This window comes from Pteropus alecto, unplaced genomic scaffold (genome assembly GCF_000325575.1).
Source record: "Pteropus alecto unplaced genomic scaffold, ASM32557v1 scaffold51, whole genome shotgun sequence".
Classification (NCBI taxonomy): Eukaryota; Metazoa; Chordata; class Mammalia; order Chiroptera; family Pteropodidae; genus Pteropus; species Pteropus alecto.
In genome coordinates, this window is record NW_006431922.1 from 2,852,550 (window position 1) to 2,866,774 (window position 14,225).

A 14,225-nucleotide genomic window follows, 5' to 3' on the forward strand; every position below is an offset into this window, starting at 1 on the left:
CCCCAACAAGACCATGATCCTTTCCATGACTCTTCGAACCAGGCAGCAGTCCTGGCCCCACTCTGGCAATTGGCTTCCCTGGTTGGGGGAGAAACCCAGAGGCCATTCATGGTCTATGTCCCTTTCTCCACCAGTGATTCGTACAATTGGAAACACCAGAACTCCTCATTCTCAGAAAAACCCCAGGGATTAACCTCTCTCCTAGAGACTATTTTCTTTACCCACCAGCCAACCTGGGACGATTGTCAGCAACTCCTTCAAGTCCTTTTTACCTCAGAGGAGCAGGAGCGGATCCTGAGGGAGGCTGCAAAAGTGGTATTAGAGCCCAACGGGCAGCCTTCCACCGATCTGACACACGTCCAACATGTTCTCCTGAACACCCGTCTGCCTTGGGACCCTGACACCGACCAAGGTAAGGAGATTCTCCAACGGTATCACCAGCTTCTGCTCCAGGGCCTCCGGTCTGCTACCCGACGACCCACTAACTTATCTAAGGTAAGCGAGGTCATCCAAACTAAGGATGAATCACTGGCGGCGTTCCTGGAACGACTCTTAGAGTTGTACCGGTTGTATACCCCTATTGACCCAAAGGACCATAATAATAGGAGGGCTGTGAATTTAGCCTTTGTCAGTTGGTCCCAGATATTAGAAAGAAACTGCGCATATTGCAAGAAAAATGGACATTGGAAGAATGAGTGCCCTGAAAAAGGACGAGCCCCCCAAAAGAAGGCCCCCCTTGTCCTCTTCGAGGACACAGAATGAAGAGGTCAGGTCTCCTACATTATGAGCCCCTGGGAGCCCTGTGTAACTTTACAAGTTGGGGGCAAGCCTGTGAACTTCTTGGTGGACACAGGAGCTACCTACTCTGTCCTACAGAGCTCCCAGGGCCCACTCTCAAAGGAAAAGACATATAAAAGGGGCCACTGGACAAGAGAAATCTTACCCTTGGACCCAAGCCTGGGTAACAGATCTGGGAAAAGGAACGATTACCCATTCATTTCTAGTTATGCCAGAATGCCTATACCCGCTGCTGGGTAGAGATTTGCTACAGAAATTACAGGCCACGATCTCCTTCAAGGAAGGGCATACTGAACTGACTGTTGGGTCAGGCTCACCGGCCATTCTACTCACCTGCCCATTGTCTGAGGAATACCTTTTGCTAGAGGAGCCCCTAGCAAACTCGCCGGGGGTCTTGCCTAAAAACCTCCTGTTAACTGAATTCCAACAAAGGATTCTGGTGTCTGGGCAGAGGCAAATTCCCCTGGTCTGGCAGCACATCATCCTCCTATTATAGTGATTCTACTCCAGCCTGGGTACATCAATACCCTGTCAGTCAGAAGGCCCGAATGAGTATTGCTGTTCATATTTGAAGGTTGAGGAAGGCAGGAGTCTTAGTTCCCTGCCACTCCCCCTAGGACACTCCCTTGCTCCCAGTACAGAAGCCCGGCACCAATGACTACCTACCTGTCCAGGATCTCAGGGAGGTTAATAAGCGAGTTGAGACCATCCACTTGACGGTCCCCAAACCCTTACACTCTTCTCAGCCAACTAACCCCAAGTCATCAAGTATATACTGTCCTAGATCTGAAGGATGCTTTCTTTACTCTGCCGCTGGCCAAAGCTAGCCAGCCCATCTTTGCTTTTGAATGGGAAGACCCAGACAGACTTTACTCAGGACAGTTGACTTGGACTTGACTGCCTCAGGGTTTCAGGAACTCCCCAACCCTGTTCAATGAAGCCCTAAGTCAGGACTTAATAGAATTCCGCCAGAGGCACCCTAAGGTAGTACTTCTACAATATGTTGATGATCTTTTGGTAGTGACTGAAACAGAATTAAGAGTGTAAACAGGCTACTGAAGACCTACTCCAGGAGTTAGACAAGAATGGGTATCGGGTGTCTGCTAAGAATGCTCAACTTTGCACTCCCCGAGCGACGTACCTAGGATACAATCTACAGAAAGGAAAAAGAACCCTGTCCTCTAGTTGGATTGAGGCTACTCTAAGGATACCTCAGTCGCACACCAAGCGACAGGTTCGAGAGTTCCTGGGAGCAGTAGGTTACTGCAGGTTTTGGATTCCGGGGTTCACAGAAATAACTAAGCCCCTGTACACTAGTACCAGAGGGAAAGGAGAGGACCTAGCCTGGGGAAAAGAAGAAAGGAAAGCATTTGAAGTCCCGAAGGCAGCCTTAACCACAGCCCCTGCATTAGCCCTGTCCAGCCTGGAAAAGCCATTCCAGCTCTTTGTTACCGAGGTGCAGGGAATCGCGAAAGGGGTCCTGACACAGACCCTAGGACCCTGGAAGCGACCAGTTGCATACCTCTCCAAAAGATTGGACTGCGTGGTAGCAGGATGGCCCAACTGTTTGAAGGCGATTGCTGCCACTGCAATACTCACCAAGGAAGCCCTAAAATTGACACTAGGGCAGACCCTCCAGATCATCACCCCACACGTAGTTGAGTCAGTGCTTCGCAGTCCACTGGACCGGTGGATTTCCCATGCCCAAATCAGGTTCTGCTTCTCAACCCACCTCACATACGTTCCTGAAAACTGCCGCACTCAACCCAGCTACCCTACTACCTGAAATGACCCTCGCCAACCCCTGCATGACTGCCTTGAGGTCCAAAAGGTTGTCACCTGCACCAGACCAGACCTGACAGACAGCCCATGGCCGAATCCAGACGCTACTCTATTTACGGATGGAAGTAGCTTTGTCTCAGAAGGAGTCAGGTATGCCGGGGCTGCAGTGGTAACCACTGAAACTGTCATTTGGGCACAAGCCCTAAGCCATGGAATTTCATCTCAGTGGGCTGAACTAGTAGCAATGACTCAAGCTCTGCGGTGGGGTGAAAGCAAGACTGTTAACATCTACACGGACAGCAGGTATGTTTTTGCCACGGCACATGTACATGGGGCATTATATAAGGAAAGGGGGCTATTGACCTCGGGAGGAAAAGAAATTAAGAATAAGGGAGAAATACTAGCCCTTCTAGAGGCAATCTGGCTGCCAACGAAAGTGGCAATCATCCATTGCCCAGGGCACCAGAACTCGGGCTCAGAGGTAGCACAAGGCAACTCTTTCGCTGATCAAACAGCAAAGGAGGCTACCCAAAAACCAGTGGGGCCAATTGACATTCTGCCAGCCCTACTGCCCAGGGTGCTAATAGACACCTCTACCTACACTCTAGAGGAAGTTGGACTGTGCAACAAGCTGGGAGGCAAAGAGAAGTCTACTAGGTGGGTTAGGCTCCCGGACGGCCGCATTGTAGTACCTGAGGCCTTGAGCTGAGTCCTTATAACCCAGGTTCACCAGAGCACTCACTTGAGAGGGACCAAGTTAATTGAACAGTTGAAAAGAGACTATTACATTCCGGGGCTGCAACAAATGGCCAACCAGGTATCAGCCCGGTGCCACATCTGCGCACAAGTGAATCCAGGGCCCTCCAAGGAAACACGACAAGGGACAAGACTCCGTGGTCAGGCACCGGGGGAACATTGGGAGTTGGATTTCACTGAGGTCAGCCTGGAAACCTTCGGATTCAAGTACTTGCTTGTGTTCATTGACACTTTCTAAGGATGGACTGTAGCCTTCCTCACTAAGCAGGAAACTGCTCAGGTAGTAGCAAAGAAATTAGTCTCAGAAATAGTGCCTTGATTTGGCCTGCCCATAACACTGGGGTCTAATACGGCCTGGCGTTCATTGCCCAGACCAGCCAATCTCTAGCAAAGGTGTTAGGGATCAATTAGAAATTGCATTGCATTTATAGGCCTCAGAGTTCAGGGTAAGTAGAAAGAATGAATAGAACCTTGAAAGGAACCCAAACTAAGTTCAAGCTGGAAACTGGAGAAAACTGGGTGAATCTCTTCCCTTTTGTCCTGTTAAGGGCACGGTGCCCTCCCTATTGTAAGGGCATCACGTCTTATGAAATAATGTTTGGAAGACCCCCATCTCTCCTCCCCAAGTTAGAGAAAGAAAAGCTAACAGAAGTTCATAATTTTTCACTGCTTAAGTCCTTGCAGGCCCTCTATCTCGCATGGCAAGAGACCCACCAACTGGTCTCTGCCACCAGAACAACTGTTCAGTATCCAGTCCAGCCACACAATCATGCTCCAGGCGATTGGATCTGGGTGAAAAAGGTACAGCCTGCTTTTCTTGAGCGCCGCTGGGACGGACCTTTCCCTGTCATCCTCACAACACCCACCATGGTCAAAGTAGCTGGACGCCATCATTGGATTCACCATACCAGGATCAAGGCTGCACATCCACAACAAACATCAGAACAATGGACCCTGTGTTGGACAAAGGACCCACTAAAGATAAGATTATCAAGGGTCCAGGCTGGGCCATCTTAATTCTCTCCCTGCTAAAGAAAGCGTGTCTTTGTATGGCTTTTAGGTGAAACTGACAGAATAGGAGAGGATTAGATCTACTGTTTACTATGTATGTCAAAAAAGGTCGCAGGCAGTGAAACTCATGGTTCTCATAACTCACTACCCACCTCTCCAGGTTGACAAATCAATGATTTGAATTCCCCTAGAAACCAGTGAGGAATGTTAAGGGTGTGGTTCTGGGCAAAGGTATGCTAACAGCCAACTTCTGTTTCTGTAATCTGCTTGCTTGTTAGATGTTAACTAGGGTGTGGTTAATCTGTTTGCTTGTTTGATGTTAAACCAGGGTGTGGTTCTAGGCTTTATAAACTGCCTCTTTTGGGAGCTGGGAGCTAATCTCCTTGAACCTTGCCTGGTAGAGTGTCAGTCGCTGGCCTGCTAATAAAGGCTCATAATTCATCTCAATTGGCTCCGTGGGTCTTAGAATTGATCTCCCCACAACAGGCCGAAGACACCAACCTGTGTCATCATAACAGTACATTCAGCACAAACAGTATCAATCCCTTACCCCATTTCCTGGAAGTCGATCTGAGAAATTAGCCCACAGTATTTCTTCTGACATTCTCTGACCTAGACTGGAAATGTGGCTAAAGCCCAAGTTACAAGCCTGTTTTCTGTGAACAAATGTTGCCTGGAGCCATGGCTGAACGCAAAAGCTTTCTGTATAGATTAAATATAAAACGGAGACTGTGGAAATCTGAACCAAGTCTTGACCACACAGGGGAAGCAGTTAAACTCCGGGCCACAATGTCAAGATCATCCAATTGGTAGCCATAACCAGTTTGAAGATCTAGGTCCACAAATATCCAGCCTGGCCCCTGCTAACTGAATCTACTTAGACAACTTGGCCCCGAGAATCAAGCTGTCATCTCCTTGAAGGTGGAAGAATGGAGATCTCGGTGCACGGTTCCAAGACTGTCCTCCCTTGAAAGTATTGACAAGAGACAGTGGGCCAAAGACACCAACCTGTGTCATCATAACAGTACATTCAGCACAAACTGGTTCCACATCACCAATTTTCCTTTGATACAGTTATTGAAAGGTGACCATACCTTACAGTACCAAGTCTTTCCCCTGGTAATAGAATGTAGTTTGGGCACTACGGAAATGAGGACCTTGTCTCAGGCCTCTATTTCCTATTAGAAACCAGGGTGTTGACCTATGTTTTGCAGTTCTAATCCCTTCCGCTATTTAGAAAAAGTAGATCTGAGAAAATAGCCCACAGTATTTCTTCCTACTTTCTCTGACATAGACTGCATGTGGTGTAAGCCCAAGTTCCAGGCCTATTTTCTGTGAACGAATGTCACCTTGAGCCCTGGATCTAAGCCAAAGTTTTCTTTATAATAGAAAATTATAACGAGAATGTGGACATCAGAACCAAGCCTCGACCAAATAAAGGAAGCAGTTAAACTCAGGGCCACAACATCAAGATCATCTAATTTTAAAAATATCCAGGAGGAAGACGTAGGTCCACAAACAGGCAGTCTTTCCTCTGGTAGCTGGAACTATTGTGAACACTTTGGCCTACAGAATCAAGCTGTCATCTCCTGGAAGAAGAAAGATGGGTGGACTTGGTGCACACCTGTGACCCTGTACTCTACTAAAAGTATTGACGATGGGAATTGGGCCAAAGACACCAACCAGTATCATCATAACAGCACATCTAGCACAAAATGGTTCCATGTCACTGATTTTCCTTTGAACCAGTGATTGAAAGGTGACCATACCTTATAGCACGAAGCTGCTCCTCTGGTAATACAACATAGTTTAGGCATCAGGAAACCTAAATCAAAACCTGGCCTGTTTTGTAAGTTACTCGATTGGATAGCCTAGAAGCACGGCTAATCATTTCTTCATTTGCAGAACGCAGGTTGGACCTAGGCACGCCGAACCTGGCCGAACTTAACCGAGTGGATCTTTACATGGAGGATATGACACATGGTCACAAGACATTTTGCTAGGAATAAAGGCCGATGGAAGTCTAAGGCCCAGGGCCTAGTCCTCTGTGGGAAAGCAGCTAAGTTGTATGGACATTTGAATACACAACACCACGCCAGTCTCATTTACAGGATACTCTACATAGCTAGACAATTCACAAACTGAAGCCTGATTCATTGTAAGAGGTAAGGTAAAAGCCTAAAGCCACAGTTACAAGACTGGTCACCTGGTAGACAGCAGATTCCTGCAGGGTCTTTCTTGTTCCCCACATGAATCCTTCCAGGTATTCATTTGTCCTCCATTCTTTTTGTGGTGATTACTACGTGACTTTTGTGTGACTTGCACCTTATTCCACTTCCCCTAGCCACCAAGAAGTGTTTTCAAAACAAGTCTCATAAACTCTTATTTTCAATATTTCCTCGTTGAGTCCTTGGCCTTTAAGCAATTCTTCTTGACACTCATAGCTGAAGTTTCATCTTCAAGAACAGGGTGGCTATCCCATCACACCTTAAGGGTTATGCTCACAATGACTCAACATTTCTTTGACAATACCTCATCATGGCACTTAGAGTTCCCACCGCTCTAAGGTAGCTTTGTCATTCAGACACAGCCTCTACATTTCAATGCAGTTAATGTGTGACCGCTCTTTTTATTGTGTACAAGTAGGTTGTCTGACCAGAGACGAATCCTCAGGGCAATTACCTATGAGAACTGAGGCTTAGCCTATGCTGCTGTCCTCAAGCAAGTCTTCTCATGCAGATATGAGAAGATACACAGATAATCTTCTTTTGTGGTTAAGATACACAGATAATCTTTTCTCAGTCTTTATGTCATGTTACTAAGGAATGTAGAAGGGTAACACAAGAGTGAGTGCCACACCATCACCCCAATTTCTCATGATATTTGTGTGTTGCCCTCAGGTCAGTCTCTTCCTGGTCACTGAATCACGAGGGAAAACTTCATGACTATTGCGAGATTTCTTAATTCTTGGTAGATTTCCAGTCAACTTCCACTTCATTACCTCTGCTAGGATAAACAAGCCTTTAAGAACATGTTGAAGACATTTATTGCAAGGTGACCATACCGTGCATCACCAAGCCTTTTTTCTCATAAGAGAAGGTAGTGTGGGCATTACAAAATCTAGAAAAAATCTGAACCTTTCTTTAAAAAACTGGTTTGTGGAGCTTGGAATCAGAACCAAGTTTTGCTCCTATATGTAGGAAGTAGAGGGGAGACCTTGGCCCGCAGAATCTAGCCTAACTTTTGATAACGCATCTTTAGGTAGAGGACCTGGCAAACGGTCCCAAGACATTCTTGGTAGGAAAAGAAAAGTCGTTGAAAGTCCATGACCTATGAGGCAGTCCTCTGTAGGAACAGGGGTAAGTTGAGTGGACGTTTGAGAACACAATGTCACGCCAATGTTATATATATGGTAAAGTCATTTGCAGTTTGATTCATGCTATGAAGCCTGGTTCATTCTACGAAGTAAAGTGAAAATGTACAGCCACAGCAACAAGACTGGTCACTTGGAAGATTTCTAATTAGTGTGTGGTAATCTTTGATCCCAATGTGAATTCCACTGTTTGTTTACTTGATCTCCTTGTGATTCCCTAGTGATTTCTAAGTGATTTTCAATTGAATTCCACCTTATTACTCTTCTTCCATTTTCAAACAATTTTTTTAAAACTCATCTCACAAACTCTTATTTTCAATATTCTGCATTGTATCCTTGGCCTTTAAACAATTTCCTCTCTTCCGTAGTAGCCTAAACTTCACCTTCAAGAACAGCGAGGATCTTCCACCAGAATCGTTAAGCCTAATGCTCACAATGACTGTGAATTTCTGTTACAATACAGCATAATTTCTTGATGGTTTCCACCACTCTATGGTAACTTCATTAATCAGAGTCAGCCTGTAAATTTCAACATGGTTAATCTGTGACCACTGCTTTCATTGTATGCAGGGAGGTTGCATGACCAGAGCTGAAATATCAGCGCAGATAAATAACACAAGTGTGTGTTACCCTATGCCGCTGTCCTCAAGCAAGTCTTCTCTTGCATACATGACATTTCCAAAGGCTGTTGGATGGCTATGATACACAGATAAAATTATTTCCTTAATATTTATGTAATGTTCCTAATGAATATAGAAAGGTAACACAAAAGTGAGCGAAACACCATCATCCCAATTTCACATGACTTTTGTGTGTTACCCTCAACCAGCAGCTTACTTCTCACCTGAATCCCGTGGAAAAATCTCGTTAGTATCGCGAGATTTCCTAATTCTTGGTAGGAGATTTCTAGTTGACTTCCACTTCATTACCTCTGCTAGGACAAAGAAGCCTTTAAAGAACATGTTGAAGACACTGCCTCAATGTCTGTATCTCAGCTTTTTTTTTCATATTGGTTTAGCCATTCTCTTGCAGACTTTCAGTCTTAAGGAGCCTGAAGAGAAATTCTGAAGCAGCTGTTTATTTTGGCAATGAAGAAGTAACCACACAATGACTCAGCATTTTCCTCACAATAAAGCTATATGGCAGCTGTGATTCCAAACGCTATCCATTCGCTTCCTTACAGCATAATCAGGCTCTATTATGAAAGCACCCAATGTGGCACTTCTGCCTCCACTGAAATAGGCAGGTTTCCTGACAAATAGACAAATGCAGTGGCGACTTACAGATCACTGACTGCCTTCATATACCCTGGATCTCAGATAAGATTGGGAATGTGGCCATGACCTTCGAGTGGAGGTCAGTACGAAGTCTGCCTCACCCACATTCTGTTCCACGAATACTAGTGAATTCTCAGTGTTGGTGTGAATTTTCTCAGTAATATACACTTGTCACTTCAAAGAAAGAACTACATCATCTTCCCTTGTGAGGATGTGGATAAGTGACACAGGCCCAGGGCACAAGGCCTGACGTTTGCTAACAAAAAGAACAATGGAGACTGTGAATCAAGGCGCTAAGCCTATGCTATCTGAAATCGAGTAGATAGAATAACTTAAATCACAGGGCAAGTCTGTCCTCATGGAATTTGAGTCCTATCTCAAATCCTAGGACCCTTTCTCCTGCCTGCATTTCCAATTGGGATCCAGTGTGCTATCCTTGATTGCTGTTACAATCTCTACCTCTATTTCCAGAAAGTAGATTTTAGAAATTAGCCCAGAGCAACTCTTACGACTTTCTGCATATAGACTGAAAAGTTGGTGTAGCTCATAATCCAATCCTGTTCTCTGGAATCAAAAGTTGCCTGAAGTCATTGTCTCAAAGCAAAAACCTTTCTAGGAAAGAAATAATTGAACGTGGGATGTAGAATTCTGAACTAAGTCTGGACTTCCTAGAAGGACACAGTTAAAGCACAGGCCCACAACTTCAAAACGATCCAATTGGTAACAATGTCCTTCCTCAAAACCTAGGCCCACAACCATCAAGCATGGCTCTTGTTACCTGAAATCCTTGTGTACAACTTGGCCTAGAGAAGCATGCTGTCATCTACTAGGAGGAGGAAGAATGGGAGACTTGGTGCATGCCTCCTAGACTGTACTCCCTTGGAAGCATTTACGATAGAAATTGGGCCGATGGCACCAACCCTGTGTCATCATAATAGAACATTCAGCACAAAGTGGTCCCACATCACCAATTTTCCTTTCTGACAATTGTTGAAAGGTGAACGTAGCTTGCAACACTAAGCCTTTCTTCTGTAAGATAGGGCGGCGTGGACATCAGAAACATGGGCAAAGCCTGGACTGTTTTTTAAAAGACTCGATGGGGAACTTGGAATCACAATCAAGTATTGCTCCTATATTTCAGAAGTAGAGTAGAGACCATGTCCCCTATAATCTAGCCTAACTTTACATAACAAACTTTAGGTAAAGGACTTGGCAAAGGGTCACAAGACATTCTTGGTAGGAAAAGAAAAGTCATTGGAAGTCCATGGCCTAGGAGTCACTTCTCAGCTGGACAGGAGTAAGTATGGTAGGCCTTTTAAAATACAACACCACACAATCTCATATATACAGTAATTTCGATTGCATGTTGATTCATGCTCTGAAGCCTAGTACATTCTATGAATAAAGTGAAAATGTACTGCGACAGCAACAAGACTGTTCACTTGGTAGATACCAGATTAATGTGGGGTGTTCCTTGATTCTCATTGAAATCCACCAGGTGTTTACTGGATCTCCATGTGATTCCCTAGTGATTTTCAGGGGATTTCCACCTTATTTCTCTTCTCTTATTTTCAAACAAGTGTTTTCAAATCTCATCTCATAAACTCTTCTTTTCACTATTCAGCACTGTGTCATTGGACTTGAAGCAATTTTCTGTTGACAATTGTGGCCAAAGGTCCCTATAAAAATAGTGTGGGAGTCCCAGATGAAGTCGATCAGAATTTTTCTCACAATGACTCAGCATATTTGCTATAATATAGTAAATTGGCGCTTCCAGTTTACACCGCTCTAAAGTGGCTTTGTCAAGGAGACTCAGCTCCCAAATTACAACGCAGATCACGTTAGACAGCACCTTCATTGCATTTAAACAGGTTGCCTGAAAAGAGATGAAACCCAAGGCCAGTTATAGAACAAAAATTGTCTGTTAGTCTACACCGCCGTCCTCAATCGAAACTTCTCCCGTAGACATGACCTTTCGATTGAAAGGCCTTTCGTTGCCTATGTTCCACAGACACTATCATTTTCTCAGTGCTTACTTAAATTTTACCAAAAATTTGAGAAGGCTAATCAAAAGTGAGCGTCACACTATCGTCTCAATTTCACGTGACCCCCTGTGATGCACTCAACCCTGTATCTTGACAGAAAAGTGAATCCCGATGGGAAGCCTTGTGATTCTTGCGAGATTCCCTAATTCTAGCTACGATATTTTCAGATGACTTCTACCTCACTTTCCTCTCCTAGGCCTAAATCAGCCCCTTCAGAACATGCTGATGGAACACCCTCAGTGTCTGTATCTCAGATTTCTTTCCATGGCAGTTAAGTGAGTCCCTATCAGAATTTGTAGTCTGAATTTTGGTGTAGAAAAATTCTGAGGTAGCCATTCTTTCTGCCATCAAGTGGTATCCTCACAGTGACTCAGCATTTTTCCTACAATACAGAAAACTGCAGCATTGTTTCCACCACTTTGCACTCCCTGCCTCACACACCTAGGCTCGATGATCAATGCCGTCAATGAGCAACACTTGCCTCCATGAACAGAAGGCAGTACTTCTGAAAAACAGACAAAACTAGAGGCAAATTGAAGATCATTGATTGCCCACATATACCTTTGACTTCAAATTAGATTTGTAATGTGGGCACGACATATGACTGGAGGACAGTTAGGAGGCTGTCTCGACCAACTTCTGCTCCACAAAGGGTAATGACTTCTCTGTGTTAATGTGAGATTTCTCCCTGATATGGACTTGTCACCACAAAGCATGCACTAACTCACACTCACTTGTGAGGATAAAGATTGGTGATTCAGGCCCAAGGCACAGGGACTCTTTGGTTTTCCTAATGAAATGTAGAAGTGAGTCTGGGCCCCAAATCACTAAAGCTGTTCTAGTAGATAGGAGAACTTAATCCAAGGGCAATCATATCCTCTTGTAATTTCAGGCTTATCTAGAAACCTAGGACTTCGTCGCAGGCTTCTGTTTCTATTAGGATCCAGGGTGCTGACTTGGTTTTAGTTCTAATTTCTTCCACTATTCCAAGGATGTAGATCTGAGAACATAGCCCACAGTATTTTTTCCAACTTTCTGCAACATAGACTGAAATGTTGGTGTAAGCCCAAGTACCAGGCCTGTTCTCTGTGAACGAATGTTGCCTTGAGCCCTGGATCTAAGCCAAAGTCTTCTTTATAGAAGAAAAAATATAACGGAGAATGTGGAAATCAGAACCAAGACTCGACCAACTAAAAGAAAGCAGTTAAACACAGGGCCAAAACATCAAGATCTTCTAATTTTAACAATATTCAGTCAGAACACGTAGGCCCACAAACTTGCAGTCTTTCCTCTGGTAGCTTGAACTATTGTGGATGCCTTGGCCTACAGAATCAAGCTGACATTTCCTGGAAGAAGAAAGATCGGAGGCCTTGGTGCATGCATGTGAGACTGTACTCTCTTCAGAGTATTGACGATGGGAATTGGGCCAAAGACACCAACCTGTGTCACCATACCAGTACATTCAGCACAAAATGGTTCCACATCACCAATTTTCCTTTGAACCAATTATTGAAAGGATGACCATAACTTATAGCAACAGGCCACTCTTCTAGTAATAGCACATAGTTTGGGCATTAGAAAACCTGGATCAAAACTTGACCTGTTTTGTAAGTTACTTGATAGGAGAGCCTGAAAGCACGGGTAATAATTTCTTTATATCCAGATAGCAGGTTGGACCTCGGCACACAAAACCTAGCCTAACTTTACTGAATGGATCTCTAGATGGAGGACATGAACCACAGTCACAAGAACTTCCTGGTAGGAAACAAGGTCAATGGAAGTCTATGGCTCAGGATCTTGTTCTTTTCGGGAACTCTGGTAAGTTGTGTGGACGTTTGAATACACAACACCATGCCAGTCTCATTTACAGGGGACACTCCACAGCAAAACAATTCACAAAATGAAGACTGATTCATTGTAAGAGGTAAGGTAAAAACCTAAAGCCACAGCAACAGGACTGGTCACCTCGTAGACACCAGATTCGTATAGGGTCTTCCTTGTTTCCCACCTGAATCCCTTCATATATTCACTTCACCTCCATTCATTTCCTGGTGATTACTATGTGACTTTCGGGTGACATGCACCTTATTCCTCTTCTCCTGGCCTCCAAGAAGTGTTTTCAAAAACACGTCTCATAAACTCTTATTTTCAATATTTCAGCATTGAGTCCTTGGCCTTTAAGCAAATTCTTATCAACACCAGTAGCCTAATATTCACCTTAATAAATAGCATGAAACTCCCACCAGAATCATTAAGGGTTCTGATCACAATGATTCAGCATTTCTGCTACATTACAGCATAATGGCGCTTAGTGTTTCCGCCGCTGTAAGGGAGCATCGTCATTCAGATCCAATCTCTAAATTTCAACACAGTTAATGTGTGACCACTGCCTTCATTGTATAAAAGCAGGTTGCCTGACCAGAGACGAAACCTCATGGAAGTTCCCTAAGGTAAGTGTGTGTTACCTATGCTATCGTCTTCAAGCAAGTTCTCTCATTCAGACGTGACCTTTCAATTAAAAGCTGCTGGGTGGCTATGTTACACAGGCAATCTTATTTTCTCATGCTTGTGAAAATTTTTCCAAGAAATGAAGAAGGGTAACACAAAGTGAGTGCAACACCTTCAACCCAATATCACATGATTTTTGTGTGTTACCTCCGGGCCAGCCTCTTTTAAGTAACTCAAATCCCACGGGTAAGCCTCATGAGTATTGCGAGCATCCCTAATATTTGTACAAGATTTCTAGGTGAATGCACCTCATTACCTCTGATAGGCTAATACAAGCCTTTTCAGAACATGTTGTGTTCTGAAAACTGCCTCAATGACAGTATCTCACCATGTTTTTCAGACAGTTTCAGAAACTGCCTCAATGACAGTATCTCACCATGTTTTTCATAGTTTGATTTGAGATATTCTAACTCATTCGTTCTTTTAAAAATGAAGAGGTATCCTCACAATGACTCAGCATTTTCCTATAATAAAGCAATATGGCAGCTATGGTTTCAACATCTATCCATTTACTTCCTCACAGCACACTCAGGCTCAATTATGATTGCAGGCGATATGTGACTTCTGCCTCCACTGACATCGCTAGTTTTCCTGACAAAGAGACCAAAGTAGAGGCAAATTAATGAACATTGACTGTGCACATATACCGTTGACTTCAAATTAGATTTGTGATGA